Raw genomic sequence first — 17,368 nt, 5'->3', positions numbered from 1 at the left:
ATAAGAAGTTGGGTGTTGCCTTTCAATCTAGTCTAATTGTAATATAATCAAAGCATGCGCTTGAGAATTTTGTTTACCAGTGCTTATGAGACTGACATTCTAAAAGAATCATTAGAATCCTGTTGCTAAAAAGCCTGCCTCATCACGAGCCTCTCTTTGTTGTTGCGTTCTAAAGCAAACTGAAGATGTGTAACACAGCTACAACTACATATAAAGCAAATAGCATCAGATTTCTGGTTTCGTCTGTAAAGCATTTCCATACTCCTGTCAGTGGTACAAAGTCTTTTTGAAATAAAAATATCTCCATAGTGATCCTTTTTATTCTCTACGGTGCACACTGCTGAGAGGCTTCCCAGTCTGTGCCAGCAGTGACTTTGGTCAAGTACCTGAGACTGCTGGTGAGGAAGACAACACTCCTGCCTAGTTACCAATCTTAATATCTTCATCTTACCACTTTTTCTTATTCTCTTTTTTCTTTCTTTCTCTCTCTGTTTTTCTGTCAGCTGCCAGCTAACTGGAAAGCTACTAACTTTTTCACATCCTGGGTGGTAGACTGAGATTTGTGATTTCATTCTCAAATTTGTAGACTAGAAATAAATCTGAAATTTATTCTCCTTCAAGTTGCATCTTCCTTTCCTGCTGATTCTAGTAATACTGGTGTGACCTTAGAAAATATGGAACCCATACTGAAAGAATAAAAGTTAGTAGGTCAATGAACCTAAATCAACTCACCTCATCTATTTAACTTCTAAATCATCTTTTTACTCAAAAAAAAAAATTCCCCCATTAAAAAATCTATCTACTGAGAGAAAATGGGACTTCACACTTATAGACCTCGTTAAACCACTTAGAGAAACATTGCAGAAGGTATAACTGGAATTATTCAGACTACAAATTCCTGTCCATGGAAATCCTTGATTATATTTAGGAATTAATTTTAAGAATTATGAGCTGTTGTTTTAAAATTCCTCAGATTTGTAATATGTTCTTTTTCTCACTATGGAATTCTCAGTTCTGAAATAAGTCCTTTCCCTACATGGGCCTCAAATTCTTCATCTGTAAAATAGTGTTGTATGTAAAATGAAGGGATTTTCTAGTCTATTCTAATTTTAACTCCTATGATTAAAAAAAAAAACAATGAGAAATCATGGGCACAATCACCAGCCTTTGCAGGGTGGTCATGAATTGTAAGAATACCTTTGACATAAAGTGCTTTGATCTAAATAAGTAGCAACTAATGCTATATTACCAACATCCGTTAGAGACAACCGATGTCACAACATCTTTCCCTATTGTAGTTTGTATTATGGGGCCCCTTCCATTTCTCAGGAAATAAAAAGGAAGAGAAACTAAGCTTTGCTGAAGGAGTAGCTAATTCTTCATCCATGATGGAGACTGAAAGATATGAAAATTGGATGAAAGCCAATCTTGCCACTACAAAAGTGAAATGCTGAGTTTAATTTTCATCTAACCACACAAGTGAAAAGAAATGAGATCTGTAACATTGCTGATTATTTTATCCTGTCCCACACAATAACAATAACCTAATTGTACTAGAAGAAAGTGCTTGTTTCCTATGTAATTACAGGCCTTCCAGGCTGAGAGAAGAGATGAGGGATAATGAGACAGTTTTTAGTATATTTTCAAGTTACATGCCTAGTAAAGCCAAAAGTATCCCAACATCTTTTAATAAACAGAAAAAAACCTATTTTTGCTCCTGTGTTCAAGAAACTTCAATGATTCCCTATTGCTCCTAGCTTAAAATGCAAATTAAATATATATACCAACTTGACATTTAAACCTATTAACCATTTGGCTCCAGCCTTATTCTCCAGGCTAACTTTACATTATCCCCTTTCATTTCTTCTGACCAAATTGCCCTAGTTGCTAATGATTGCACAACTTGGTATTTTAACTACTGCCTCTCTGCCTTTGCATAGGCTTTCTACCACACCTGGGATGTACTTTCTCCTCACCTCTGCCTCTTAGACTCCCAAGGTTCCTTCAAGTGTTAAGCTCACATACACTACCACCTGTCATATATAAGCCAAAGTGACTGACTGAAGCCAGAATGTGTGGAGATAATTTAAGGCTTGCAGGTCTCACCCCGCCCCCCCAAAAAAAGCAATAAATTAAAAAGTCCTGATTATCTTACTATGGGAAATAACAAAAGAAAATGCCCAGTAGCTTTGAAAACAGTAAAATGCTAACTGAATCCAAAGACTGTCAGCAGAGGAAATCTCCCAAATTTGAAACTCCAAGGCATGTGGCAACATTAGGAAAACAACTAACATAATTAATCCTATTAGAAATAAAATAGCCCAAACACATGATTATATCAATGGATTCAGAGAAGTCTGACAAAATATAGTACTCACTTAGGCTAAAACAAAACAAAACCTAAGTGATAGTGGAGTGGAAGGACCATTCCATTTTATCATTCAAGATGATAAAAGTATCTAAACCCCAGAAATAGCCTTATTTACAATGGAAAAACACTAGATATCTTCTCGATAAATACAAGATGTCCTTCTCCCTACCATTATTTGCTCTAGAAGTACTAGCAATAAGATAATAAATTAAAGGTATAAATAGATACAAAATGAGGTTAAATTGTCCTATTTGCAGATAACATGGTGGATTACTTGGAAAACATTAGAGAATTAACTAAGAAACTAATGAAAAGTAAAATAGTGGGATGAAATAAATCCATAAAAATCATCAGCATTTATATTTAGAATAACAAAACCCAAGAGGAAATGATGGGAAAATCCCACTCAAATTAACAACAAAATGCATAAAATATCTGGGAGTCAATCTACAAAGATACTCAAAATCTCTGTAAATAAACTTTTATAACTTTTTGCAAAAATTAAGGAAAATAAATAATTGGAAAGATATGTATTACTTATGGTTGTGCCAAGGCAATATACTAAAAATGATGCTATTTATTTTATTTATTTTTTGGGTAGGCAATTGGGTTAAGTGACTTGCCCCGGGGTCACACAGCTAGTCAAGTGTCAAGTGTCTGGTCTACGGTCACATTTGAACTCAGGTCCTCCTGACTTCAGGGCTGGTGCTCTATCCACTGTGTCACCTAGCTGCCCCCAGTAATGCTATTTAAATTAGAGATTTAGTCCTGTACCAATCAAAATTGCACATAATTAGTACTTAATTAAATGCTTATTAGATTGGATTGTATTGATTTACTTTATTGAACTAGACAAAATAAAATTCATTTGGAGGAACAAAAGATCGTAGAATTATTTGCAAAAAACAAATAAACTAAACTTCATAGATGCCATTTGACCCAGAGATCCTACTCGGGGTTTATACCTCAAAGGGGCGGTTGGGGGCAGAGACAGAACATTTCCATACAATTATCAAAATATTAATTGTAGCACTTTTTGTTGAAGTATAGAACTAAAAACGGAAGATAGTAATTGAGTGAGGAATAGCTAAACAAATTGTGTATATGGATATGTAATATTATTGAACTGTAGAATGACAAATATGAGGGATTCAGAGAAACATGGGAAGGGTTGTATGAATTGATGCAGGCAGAAACAAACAGCCACGAAAATAATTTATACAATGACTACAACCATGTGTATGAAAAGAGAATCAAGTGAAGTTGGATGATATAGAGCTACGATAATCAATTTTGGTCCGAGAGAAGAGATAAAGAAAAGCTTTTGTCAGTGGGACCCAAAATTCTGCATCACATCACCCAAGGATCCCTTTCAGCTACAATATTTTTCCCTTTACTTAAAAAAAAAATGAATTTAGGGGGCAGCTAGGTGGCACAGTGGATAGAGCACCAGCCCTGAAGTCAGGAGGACCTGACTTCAAATTCAGCCTCAGACCAAACACTTGACACTTACTAGCTATGTGACCCTGGGCAAGTCACTTAACCCCAGTTGCCCAAAAATTTTTTTAAAAAATGAATTTAGTAGTGGCAGCTAATTGACAAAGGGGATAGTATAGCAGGCTTGGAGTCAGAAAGATCTGAGTTCAAATCCAGCCTCAAAATCTTACTAGCTACGTGATTGACTGGACAACTCATATAAACTCCATAAGCCTCAGTTTCTTCATCAGTAAACTGGAGGTAATAAAAGCATTTACCTCCCAGGGCTATCGTAAGGACTAAATGAGTTAACTTATACAAAGCTTTATTAATTATTGTTGTTGTTATTGTATTATTAACCAAAAGGCCATTGCAAAACAAAACTGTCCTAACTTTACTGGGGCTTAAGCCTAAATTGGACTAACAAATCAGGTTTGAGAATTAAAATGCAATAAGCATTTGAGGATTATAAAATCCAAATAAAATAAGCTTTACTAATTATGTATTAAAAGAACACACTCAAAAGTTAAAACTATATAAAATGCTAATATAAAACAATATAAAATGGTCTGCAGGCACCAAGTTAGGAGCTAGGAAAAGTGACCAGATGGCAATTACTTCTGGGGACATTTCCTCCCAAGTTAAACCTCTCAAACTACAATCCTCCAAGCAGCTAAATAGCCAAATAGCCTCTCTTCATCTTAACCAACCAGCACATATCATAAGAACTGCTTATTTGTATGCAAAGTGCCCAACGGAGCTAATGAGAGGATAAGAATAAAGAGGGAAGAAGCTAACTATTGGCCACATCTACAACAGTTCTGAGACCAGCCATGCCCCATCCATGACAGCCAAAGCCTACCCCAAACTCCCTCCTTTTGTAGTTCCACTTTTGAATATGGAAATTTGTATACAGGAGGGAAATTATCCAAAAGGAACAATGGAAAGGCTGATCCTGGCAAGAAGGCAAGAACCCTGCAGAAAATGGAGATGCCAAAGAGACATGGCACAAGGAACTGAAGGAGCTGAAGATGAACTGTGTGAATGTTTGATAACTATACTTCTGTTGACTATACAACTGGAAATACTACTTTTTACCAAGTTTTATAAAAATGTGGATTTTTATTTTGTTTTCTTAAAGCCTGTGCTAATGGCAGGCACTAACACAAGTTCTAAGTACTCTTGCCTCCCTCTGTTTACACTGGCTTGTCAGGAGCTGTTGGGGGAACGCTACTATTTACAATTCACTTCAGTGTCCTAAATAACAGCATCTGCTCATTGTCTGTAGTCCAACATGTGTAAATACAAGAAGATGAGTCAGCATCTTGGCAGGATCTTAAAAGCACAGACAATGCAGCGTGTAATTCTTTTATGGGATAATAATTCATTTATATAGCACTTTGAGATTACAATGAGCAGACTACAGGGGGCCCAATAATTTTTTCCAGTACTTAGCAATTCCTATCTTCTTAGCCTGATTATCTACTAGCTAATGAGGAAGTACAGGCTCATGGTCCCCAGTTGGCTTTTGTCCAGAATATCTTTCTCAGAATATCGCTCTCCAGGATAGTGCTGGGTACACCTCAGGCTGTTTGTTCTAGGCTGGCTTTACTCATGGGAGATGGAGTATCTAGAATAGGGCAACTAGCCTATCTATGGCTGTCTTGTCAGTGTGAAGACTCTAGTTTCCTCCCCAACTCCAACAGTGAAGACTAGTTGGAGATTTTGTTGTTCTTTAGTCATTCAGTAGTGTCTGATTCTTTGTGACCTTATAGAGCACAGCATGTCTCTGCTATTTCTCAAAGTCTGCCCACAAATACATGTCGTTTCTTAATTTATAGTTCTCTGGGGGTAAACTCATTTGCTGAGGGAAACTATTTACTTCTATACCCTGAGGAGCTATGATTTCATTGGTTGGAATTCTCTCTACTATCACAGAATAATCTCTGTAAGATTTAGTGGTTGTCTTTGAAAATTGCTAAGGCTAAAAATCCATCAACCTGGATCATGGTCCTCTCCAAACTTAGGTTGATTCCTAATCAACAGACTATGTAGCCCTTCACTGGACATGGATCTTTGCATTATGTACCTAGCTGATGCATGGTCTGATTATCAAGGAAAATTTGACATTAAGTTGGGTGACAATCAGTCCTATTTTAAATCAAAGGGAATTAGGCCTTTTCCCATTATTGTGTTACTTGAAAGGGGAAAAATAACTTTGTGAGAAATCTCCCAAGTCAAAGGGCCCCAATTCCTAGGCAAAATGACTGCTCATAGTTTGGGACATACCCAAACCCTGAAAAAAGGAAGACTAGACTTGATCAGTGAAGGAGCCCTCAAGTTAATGGGCCAAGCAGATTCTGGTTAGGGCATGGTGCTTTAAAAGCCATTGAGGTTTTATTAAGGAAGCAGTAAAATGTGAGATGGAGCTGACATTTGGTTTTAAGTCTAATTAACATTTTCTCCTAAAAGGGCTCCCAACTAGACAAAGTAGGGTCCTGAATCTATGACAGAGAAAGAAGAAACCACCTCTCTTCAAGACTAAGTCTTCAAAGAAAAATGAGACTCGCTTCCTGGATGTGGATTCAGTTTCATCTTGTGCTAAGTATTGGAGTATTATGTCCTCAACAAAACATACAAGAGCCTTTTAGTTTAGCTAAACTTCAAGGCCAAAAGTAAAACCAGTTTTCCCACTAATCTCAGTAAAATATAAAATTGGAACTTTTGTGAATGAGAGAAACTGAGGAATAACAGTGATAAGGCTGGAGGTCTGAGAGGTTGGATAAAATCAATGTCCAGAGAAAGGGAAGTATGGTTCCCTGATACGGTGATAACTCCAAGAGGGCCTACTTGAGGAAGGGCCTTACTGCTGGAAAAAGAAGAGTTAGGCAACTCGATATTAATAAATGAGGAAGAGTGTGAGACCAATTTATAGCCAATAATCAAGTACTCATTCTAAAGAGTTTTAGAGATAAGAGATCCAAAGCTGTGAAATAAAAAGAACTGTTACTATCTTATTAGTTATATATGAACAGTTTAATTAATTGTGTTTTTTTAATCGAGAGTAAAGAAAAGCATGTTACCATGTGAAAAGTGGACACTTTCTTGGCTGTTTCTTCCTACCATATTTTAAAATCCATTACTCAAAAACCAGTCACAAGCTATGGGCTTTCCTATCGGCTCAGGATACCTATGCTCTAGATTCTACTATGGCCTACATGAATTAAATACATTTTTTTTCTTTTTTGTTAAAGGAAAATGAGATAATCCCTGCCCCTTTTCAGCAATGATGATCATAAAAATAATAATGGGAAGATGATTCCATCTTAGTAAGAAAAGTGCCTTATAAAACAATATGTGTTTTGCTTTTTGGTCAGAATTTCTGATTTTGACAAGATAGGGAACAACTGGTGTGGAAACTCGTTCCACAAATGCAGATTGGCAACTGAGAGATTACACCATTTGCCCATAGTCACATATGTTATCTCAAAGGCTGGACTTAAACTCTCGTCTTCCTTACTCCAACCAAAGCCAGTTGTCCAAACACTTCATGATGCTGCCCTGTATTTAGCTTGCTTTGTACATGTTTGTTTGCACATTGTCTCCACCATTAGATGTAAGCTCCTTGAGGGCAGGGATTGTCTTTTGCCTCTTCTTGTATCCTCAGCCTGGCACATAGTAGGCACTTAATGTTTACTGAATGAATGAATGAATGAATGAATGAATGAATGAATGAAAACAATGTTAGTGTCTTATGCTCCTGCATACCATAATGACATCTGGAGCTTAGCACTGCTGATGAAAAGACTACAGAAAAATCTCTTGTAGGCCTAGTGAATACCAGGCAGGCTTTGTGGTGGCTAGAAGAATGCAGGGAAGGCCAAAGATGCATGTAAGCTGCTTAAGTACTTACTAGGCCTTTCTTTTTGCTAATTTGTCAACAGTCCTGTTGGTCCCTCAGTAGGGCTGGGTCAGACCTGATGCTTTAACAGCCATAAGGGTAAGAAATGAGCCTCCCCCACCCCCCACAACCCTGGGGACCTCAACATTTTGGTAACATTGGATGGATCTGTAGTTTCCTCGTTGTGCTCACTAACACATTTGCTCTGCATGGAAAATTCTTGCCTGAGTCAAACTATTTTATAACATGGTCTTTGATTAAAAGTCAGGTAAATAAAACTGAGGAGAAAACACAGAATATAAATAATGCCATCAAATGATGGAAGGGGCAGATCCTCAACGACATAAATACAAGCTGGGCCCTTATAACAATGTGGCATGGCTTTATTTTTGCTTTGACCCACCTACCCCCTCCCATTAACACCCCATCCCTGTCAAATTACAATGATCAGCATTTAATCTGTAGGCAAAGTTATCCCTACTTCCAAACTTCCAACAGCATCCTAGTTAGAATATAAGCTTCTTGAGGGCAGGGACTGTTTTTGCTTTATTTTTATCCCCAGCACTTAGCACAATGACTGGCGTACAGTAAACAGCTTAATAAATACTTGTTTGATCCTCAGCCCCTGCAGTCACAGCATGATAAAAGGAGCAAACTAATGATACCTTGCTAAGCAATTACAGATTTCACTTTATGGACTAGAAAGCAATGTGTTCAGTAGCTCTTTTACTTTGCTGTTTTTGTGAATCCTTTTTGAAATAATTTTTTCCATACAACATAAATTGTGTTGTAAGCAAAATCCCAACCCCATAGGGTAAAACGATATTTATTGCCATGATTTATGAGGATGGAAATACCATCTCTCTTAGTATTTTCCAAAGGGCCAAGACAAACATGATTTGGGAAGCTTTCTTCAAAGAACAGAGTTTTCTTTGTATGAGCTAATACACATTTATGCTCATGGGGTTTCATTGTATGATGGTTGCATGACCCTGAGAAGCTAAGGGTCTCATTGAGACCATGGCATACAAAATACTAGAATCTAAGAATTATAAAGGACCTCAGACAGCATCTGGACTAATTCCTGCCTGAAGCACAACCTTTCCACAGCATCATTATGAAGCGATACATCATATTGCACATTCTCTCGGACTTGGCTAAGATATAGGTTAGCTTTCCTGCACAGCTTTTCTTTGTTTTTTGTTTTTTGATATAAGTAATGGCTCACTGAGTAGAGGAAAGGAGGTATGTGTTTTGGAAGTAAGGGCGATATAAAAACAAAACTTAACTAATTTTCCCCTAATTTGAGTGATCTAGACTGAACATCTCTACTCATGGAGAGTACCACTTTCCAAGAAGTTAATTTAGGGTCCTTACTATAACAACTGGAATGAAGACACATGTCTCACTTTCTTCATATTTAATCACAATGTGCCTCCCTGGAATTTGTACTCATTGCTCCTCCTTCTTTCCTGCTGCCTACAAGCTATGGTCAGGCATCTCCATCCTTTTAAAAAATAAACAAACACTTCTGCTTGTGGGAGCCAAGATGGCAGAGTAAAAAAGTAGTCACTCTCACCCTCCCCTATCAACCTCTGAAAGCCCTGAAAATATCACCCCAGAAAAAACCCTGGAACAGCTGAGCCAGAAGAAAGGTGGGGAACAGCAGTGCAGTAGCCCACGTAGCTTGAGGGATTAATGAGAAAGGCCTCTCTTGCCCTGGGGAAAAGGGAGCAATACAGAACAGGAGGCATCCCAACCAGCTAGCAGAAAGCCCCACTTTAGCACACCAAGAGGAGATCCTGAAACCCAGGTAGTGGAACAGGCAAACACCAACACCTGGACCTCTGAGTGCCTCAGTGAGGGCAGGGGAACCGGTGGAAATCAGCTCAGAGAACCACCAGAATGCCCTGGCATTCTACAGCAAATGGGTCCCCCAGTGCCTCAGCAAAAATAAGGGAAGCAGCATTACAAAGGGCCCTAGGCAGATAAACACCCCGCAACATCCATCTTAAAGGAGCTGAAGAAAGCTAAAGGAAAGGAAAAGCAGGCAACCTAGAGTTGCCTGAGAGTTCCAGCCTTGCTGATTCCAGCCCAACACCTGGTAAGCAGCCAGAACCCTACAGCCTCCAACTGCCAACCAGGCCTGTTGGAGACCTTGGCTGGGTCCCTAGGCTCCTGCTTTCATTTCCCCATTTTACTTCTCTTCCTCTTGAGATATGTCTAAATCAACCAAGATATTCCACAAAACAAACAAACAAAACACCTTCATTGGAACCTGCTATTCCCTCAAGCTATCATCCTCTACCTCTTTTTCATTTTACAGCCAAACTCCTAGAGTGACCCATTTATCACATTCATTTCCTTATGTTCCACTCGCTTTTCCACTCTTGGAATCTTCCAAGCCTACCACATGACTGCTAAGGTTACAAATGATCTCTTAATTTAACCAGAGGCCTCTTCTCAGTCCTCACTCTACTTAATTCTCCACAGCTTCTGACACTCCTCCTGTATACGTTCTTTTTCCTAATGCTTTTTGATTCCACCACCTTTTGGTTCTCTTCCTCTCGGTCTCCTTAGCTGAATTGTCCTTCATCTACTACATGTCACATGTGAATGTTTTCTAACATTCTATTCTCACCTCTTAGCAATCTCACTGGCTCCCATGGATGCAATTATCATCTTTATCCAAATGACTCCCCAATCTATATATCCAGGCCTAGTCTCTCTTGAATTCATATCCATTACCAATTGTTTGCTGGACGTTTCCCTCCGGATGTCCCTCAGGCATCTCAGACTCAGTACATCCAAAACAGAACTCGGGATGTTTTCCCCAAAATTCATCTCTTTGCCAAACTTTCCCATCTATCCATCTGTCAAAGTTCATAACCTCAAAGTCACCCTTGATTCTTCCTTCTCTTCCTCTACCATCCAACCAAATCTAATCCATCGCCATGTCTTATCAATTCCACTTCCAATTTCACAATATCTCACACGTACCATTCCTCTCTACTCAGCTACCACCCTAGTACATGCCTTTATCATCTCCAGCCCTGACTGCTGCAATAGCCTCATAAATTGGTTCTGCTTCCAATCTCTCCTTTCTCTATTCATCCTATAATAGATGACAAATAAATATTTCTAAAACATAAATCTGATCATGTCACTCTTATACCCAAAAGTCTTGAGTGGTTTCCTATTACCTCAAGGATAAAATACCCATTCCTTAACTTAGCATTTAAAACCATCCAGAGTCTAGCTTGCATGAATCTTTCCAGACTTATTTCGTATTGTTCCCCTTCACAAATTCTAAGTTTCAGCCAAGTTGGCCTACTAGATGTTTGCCAAACTCAATATGCCATCTTTGTTTCCATGAAAGGAATCCATTCCCTCTTAGAAACTCTTGCTTCTTTCAAGGATTAGCTCAGGTATTACCTAATATGCGGAGTTTTTCCTCATCCACCCAGTTTTTAGTGCTACCTCCTAGAATTTCTCTATATTTACTTTTTTCTATGTGTTTTATCCTCCAGTAGAATGCTCCTTGAGGGCATGGACTATTTCACATTTGTCTTTACACTTCTATGCCTAGCACAGTGAAATAAACACAGTAGATACTTACAAAAGTTTCTTGAACTGAAATTAATTTATCAATGAACTCCTACTAGTGTAGTTCACAAACCCTACCTATCTTTTTTTTTTAGGCAGTTGGGGTTAAGTGACTTGCCCAGGGTCACACAGCTAGTAAATGTCAAGTGTTTGGTCTGAGGCCAGATTTGAACTCAGGTCCTCCTGACTTCAGGACCAGTGCTCTGTCCACTGCGCCACCTAGCTGCGCCCCCCCCCACATACCTTAATAGACAGTTTTTATAAGTTGCTGTACCTCCCTCAAATCATCAGCAGGTAGGCAACATTCTGGTGATAAGCCTCTCCAAATTTAACTAGGTTAGTCTTTAGATAACACAAGCAGTCTGTTCCTGGGATTACATTTACAAAATCACAGAATCACAGATTTGGAAGAGACCTCGGAAGGTACCTAAAGCAAACTGGGTCAGAGCAGAAATTCATTCTATAATATCAACAAGTGATCACCTAGCTTTTATTGAAGACCTCTACTGAGGGAAAACCCAATACCACCCAAGGTGGTATTTTCCATTTTTTAATAGCTCTGTTAGGATTTTTTCCTCATAGCCAAAATCTGCTTTTCTAACTTCCATCTGGAGCTAAGCAGAACAAAACAAATCCCTTTTCCACATGATAACTCTTCAAAGTCTTGAATACCCCATGCCCCACCAAGTCTTCTCGTTTCTGGACTGAAGTTCCTGGCTCCTTCAACTAATCCTCAAAAAACATGGTCTTGAAACCCTTCACCATTCTCATTACTGTTTCCTTTAGATATACTCCAGCTTGTCAATGTCCCTTCTAAAATGTGGCACCTCAAACTGACTACTATACTTTAAATATGGTCAGATGAACACCTGGTTCAAAGAGATTATCACCCATTATGTGTTCAGACACGATGTTTCTCAACATAACAGAGGGATAGCATTAGTTTTTTGGGATGCCATATCACATTGTTGACTCACGAGCCTACAATCCAATAAACACTCCAGATCTTTTTCTTTTTTTCTTTTCTTCAGATCTTTTTCACATGATTTTTTTTCAACGTAGCTCCCCATCCTGTACTTGTATAGTTTCTATTTTTACTCCAAGTGTTGAACTTTATTTTTATTCCTAATAAACTTTATCTTATTTGATCTATTCCATTGTTCTGCCTTGATCTTTTTGGATCCTATCATCCTACGTTAGCTATTTCACCTAGCTTTTTGTCATCTGCAAATGTGACAAGCATATTTTCTATGCTCTTGTCATTGTTAATAATGCTGAACAGCCCAGGTTGAAAGACAGATCAATCAATCAACAAGCACTTGTTAAGTGCTTCTTATGTGTCAGGCACTGTGGTAAGTGCTAAAGATGCAAAGAAAAGCAATAACAGACCCTGCCCTCAGGGAGTTCATATTCTTATGGGGATGATAATATATATAAATCAGAACATATAAGTTAAGTACTGAGTTGGTGGAAGACAACCTTAGAGGGGATGGTACTAGCAATTAGTGAGGGGGAGACAGCCAAGAAAGGCCCCTGGAGGAAGAGGCATTTAAAGGAAGCCAAAGGTTCTAAGAGTTGGGGGGTGGGAAGGAGAGCCTTCTAAGCATGGGCAAAAGCTAGTACAAAGACATGGACACAGAAGAGAGACTATAATATGTGAGGAATAGCAAGTAGGCTAGTATGGATGGATTATAGAAAGCATAGAGGGAACTAGAATGTAAGAAGACTGGAAAAATAGGAAGGAGCCAGGTTATAAAGGGCTTTTGAAAGACCTATGCATTAGGAAATGCACTTTGGTACCTTAGTGGAAGATGGATTAGAGTGGGAAGAGATTTGAAGCAGGAAGACCAATTAGAAGACTATTATATCATCTAAGACAATTCCAAAGGACTCATGATTTAAAAAAAAAAATGCTGTCCACCTCCAGAGAGAAACTGATGAACTCAGAGTGCAGATGGAAGGAGGAGAAAGAAGGGATAGGAGAAGGGAGGAAGGAGGAGGGAGGAAGAGGAAGGAGGAGAGAGAGACATAGGCATGTTTGTAGGCATGAAGAATAGTCATTGCACAAGGAGAGAGAGATTAGAGAGTAGAAATGGAGGTAATCTGTTGTGAAAATGGGAGGAAATGGGATCAAGGATACATGTAGTAGAAGGGTTGGTAAACAGAAAGGTCACCTCATCATGAGAGAGTGGAGTGGAAGAGGCAGTGAAGAAAAATATCAGAGATTTGAGATGAGGACAAGGGTAAGAAAGCTCTTGACAAATGGCCTTAATTTATTCAGTGAAGTATGAGGTGAAGAATTTATCAGAAAGGGTGAGAAGAGAGAGTTGCATGGAAGACTTGAGGAAAGGAAAAAACTAGATTTGTAGCTGTCACAATGGGGATAGGGAACCAATTAGGGAGGAATATTAAAACTGCCTTGCTGTGATGAGGAACTAGTTAAGATTATCTAGCACAAATGTATAGGGCACCAAGTTAACATGGTTTTGTGATTCTCCCGGTTCTGTTCAACAGCTTATGAATAGGAGTAAAGGAGATGATGAGAGTGATCCAGGGATGTAGCTTGGCAAGGTGTGATTGGTAATAAGACAAAGGAACAAGGGATTCAAGTGTAGAAAATAGTGTGGAATTAAACTGGTTGACAAAGGGGGAAGTCAGGAGAGTATAGCCAGTGCAGGCCTGTGGAAGCTACAGAGCTCACAGTGAGGATGAAGAGTAGATTTGAGAGGAGTAGGCTTGGAGAGAGATGGAAGGATGAAAAATTATCAGATAAAGGAAATAAAGAATTCTTGAACATGGAAGGGGAACACTTGCGGATAATGTTAGGCAAGATCAAGGGTATGACCATCTCCTTATTAAATCACAGGAACTGAGAAGGTAGGATATTTAAGAACATCAATATGTATACTGAAGCCCCTTAGAATGAGAGGGGGACCTGAGAAAGAAGAAAGACTGTACTTCAAGCACCAAACTCAGGGCTTGGTATATAATACTACCAGAATTTGGACTGAGTGATAAATTTGGATTGAATGAACTTCAAAGGAGGCAAAGCTGCTGAATGATGACAGCAGAGGTAAAGTCTGGAAGTGGCAATAGTACCAATGGGTCAACAACCAGCAGTCAACACCAACAACCAGCAAGTTGGGGAATGAATAAAAGTTCTACCAGCACTAGAAAGGATGGGGAGGAATGCTATTGACATTGTCAAGAGGACATCAGATCTCAGTGAGTACCAGAAGATGGGTGGCAAAAGGAGGATGTTTAAGGTGAAAGGAATTAATTATGGAGCAGGTATTCCAGTATAAGGGGTGTGTACATAATTGGAATGGGAAATTGCAGGGTAGGTTTGAGGAAGATGGGAACTAGAGAGTAGACAGCTAGATTTGTGAAAGCTGGCTCAATATCACCAGAAGGGGAAAGAGTATGCCAACCATCGAGAAATGAGGTCTGAGGAAATAGGTGATTAGAAGGTTCGAGGTTGTTGTTTTGTGCCAATCTGGTGCTGCTGTCAATTGGTTTGGCAGTGTTGTAGCTCTTGAAGTATCAGAGCTGGTTTGTCCAAGGTATGCCTAGCTACAAGCCTTGTTGTGCCTAATTTGAGGTCTAGCAAAAAGGTAGGCATTGGTTTGTTCCATCTGCCACTCCAGCTAGCAGCAGAGCCCAGTAGTGGCTCCAGATCAGCAAATGGCCATGAGAAAGGACTGGCCCTATTGTGGCCAAAGGCAAGTCTAGAAGCCAAGAGAGAGGGAAATGTTTTGCTCTAGCCCCTCCTCTCCAGCCACCTTCAGAACCAGTCTGGAGGCCTAGGGAGGAGGAAGGAGGTGGTTTGACCAGCCAGGCTTCTCCAATTAGAGACAGGCTATGGCATCATTGTGCCCTAGGGCACTACACTAGAAGAATCCATCCAAGCTGACATCAACTCATTTATGAGTTACTCTTTGGATCTAACAGGGTTCAATCAGTTTAAAATTCACCTAATTGTACTGTCATCTAGCCTATATTTCCCCATCTTGTCTATAGGGATAGCCTGAAAGACTGTCAAAGGCTTTGCTGAATTGCAAGTATGTAATAGGTACAGCACTTCATTTGTTATTATAGTCTGCTTACCATGTTAAAAAGAGAAATGAGGGCTTAGATTCTTATAATCTAGCCATTGCCTAGATTCTTATAACCTAGCCACTGCTTACCCATATTCAGACTCCTTAAGAGTCTGCCCAATATGATGGATGTTTTAATAAATCTTGTCTTTGGCTGAAAAAAAAAAGGGAGGGCAGCTAGGTGATGCAGTGGATAGAGCACCAGCCCTGGAGTCAGGAGGACCTGAGTTCAAATCTGGCCTCAGACACTTGACACTTACTAGCTATGTGACCCTGGGCAAGTCACTTAACCCCATTGCCTAGCCAAAAAAAAAAAACAAAACAGAATAGCAATTTCCTTTATTATTTCCTCTACCTTTTAAAGGATAAAGTAATTGACAAATTTAATTGATAATTTATTAGCTGCTCCGTTTTTAGCAGAGAGAGAGTACTACAACAGATGTTCTGATGTTTAAAGTCCCTCATCACAACTGTTTGTGGTGCTAGGTGAAGATGGTGATCTCTGTCATGATTTTGCCATCCCCTTCATCCATCTGGATAGGCAATCTATACTACATACCTACGAGGAGCAGCTAGGTGGCACAGTAGATAGAGCATTGGCCCTGAAGTCAGGAGGCTCCGAGTTCAAATCCAGCCTCAGACCAGACACTTAACACTTACTAGTTGTGTGACCCTGGGCAAGTCACTTAACCCCAATTGCCTAAAAATAAAAAATAAAATAAAATACTACATGCCTACAATATCACCTGTTTCTCCATCTTTTTATCCTTACCTAAATACTTTCCACCATGATGTCCATACCCTTCAAGTTTATTTATTTTCGCTGTGTTTATTCTTGACAGAAGTGCTATTCTTTCACTCTTTCTGATATATTTTTTTGATTAAGGCATATCCTTACCTTGCTGTATCCCAGTTATAAACTGAATCCCATTCACATTCAGTGATATAAAGTCATATTTACCTTCTTTCTTGTTGTGCCTTTCCTACAGTGCCTTCTATATAGGTGCTAGATATTTCCTTGAATCCATTTTATTACTTGTACTCTCTACTGGTGTAGACACATTTGGGAACCATTAATATTACTTTTTCCCCTATTCCCATTTTTCTCCTGTAAACTGCTGAAAATCTGTTGTTAATTTTTCTTTTCTGTCACATCTCTTGCTCTCCATGGTGTTTGATTTAGCAATTATCTCTAAGCACTTTTCTCCCTTTCTTTCCATTTTCATTTTAAAGTTCTTTTAGATCAAGCCAGTCTCCAAACAAATATAGTGTAGCTCTCCTTAAATGCACACTCTCACTGGCCAAAAGCCTTACTATTTCTATATCTTGAACCACGGTCCAGAAAGCTAAATTCCACTCTGCAACATAATATTCTTAGTCAGCTGTTCGCTCTTCATATTCTCCTTTCCCCTCTAAAGTTCCAACTTTAAATCAAATGAAAACACACACATGTTCACAAGTCTTTCAGTTTCCTGCTCAATACATCATAATGCTTTGCAGGTTTCTTTCACCTGAATCACCAAAAATGATTGAGGGGGATCAGCAAATCTGATAGAATCTTAAAAGGTTCTCTGTCATGGCCACAATCCAGGAATAAAGCACACCTCCCAAATAATCATGTTAGGTTCACACATAGACAACACTCCCCTGTGTTAATCTGGTTCGAGTTGTGGTTTAAAATATTAAAACCACTTTTTAAAAAAAGTATTCTATAATTTTATCCTTCACTAATTCAGACTGGCTTTTCCAATTACTCTGAATAAATGAGATCACAGGATTGGGAGTCAAATCTGTTCTAATATTGACACCAACTAGCTATGTACAAAATTTTGGATAAGTCACTTACCTGATCTGGGTCTCAGTCTCCCAATTTGCTAAATTATGAGATTGGGACAAGACAGTCTCTAAGATCCTTCT

The sequence above is a fragment of the Phascolarctos cinereus genome, unplaced genomic scaffold (genome assembly GCF_003287225.1).
Source record: "Phascolarctos cinereus isolate Bilbo 61053 unplaced genomic scaffold, phaCin_HiC Scaffold_2;HRSCAF=192, whole genome shotgun sequence".
In the NCBI taxonomy this organism is placed as follows: Eukaryota; Metazoa; Chordata; class Mammalia; order Diprotodontia; family Phascolarctidae; genus Phascolarctos; species Phascolarctos cinereus.
This window is presented reverse-complemented; position numbering follows the sequence as displayed.